Source organism: Eufriesea mexicana, unplaced genomic scaffold, assembly GCF_001483705.2.
Source record: "Eufriesea mexicana isolate 0111107269 unplaced genomic scaffold, ASM148370v2 scaffold953, whole genome shotgun sequence".
Lineage (NCBI taxonomy): Eukaryota > Metazoa > Arthropoda > Insecta > Hymenoptera > Apidae > Eufriesea > Eufriesea mexicana.
The window spans coordinates 180880-181544 of NW_016909094.1; positions in this window are offsets into that span (position 1 = coordinate 180880).

The following is a 665-nucleotide window of genomic DNA, read 5'->3' on the forward strand; positions in this document are numbered from 1 at the left end:
TAATATAGATATATTTAATTTTAAATTTAAAAATCTATATACAAATTTCAAAATTAAAATTTGAAGTTAATAAACCTGTTGCTTTTTTAAATTTTTATGGTTTAAAATATTAAGAAATAAGATTATTTTTTGTAAGAATATTATATTTAGATCCACACCTAAATATCTCTCTGAATCATCGCGTGGTCATTTGAAGCATCGCATTATCTTGAAGCACTGAGCATGTGTTCAGAGCTATGTAAACATATCTTCCATCTTTTTATCAACATTTTTTTTGACACTCACGAGTTAGATAACTTTTTTGGCAGGCTTTTTCCTCTCGCTATTTTTTTTTTCTTTGCTATTCTGTTACGTGATTCTTATCATAGTACATGCAAACGGACATAACCGGACAAAATTATTTATGTGTTTTCTTTCACTTATCTACCCACTATGCCATCATTTTTCATCTATTAATTACATAATAACTAATTGCTCTTTTTTTATAATAATTCTTTCAACATCCACAAGTATACATTTATTCATCCATAACTTTGATTAAGTTATTCGACTATTAAAGCTTGGTGAAATGTTTTTCAACTTATAATGAAAATTGCTTAATCAATAAAGATTACACTAGTCAATGTTACTGCAGTAAAATGCAATTTCCATATACTATTGTATAT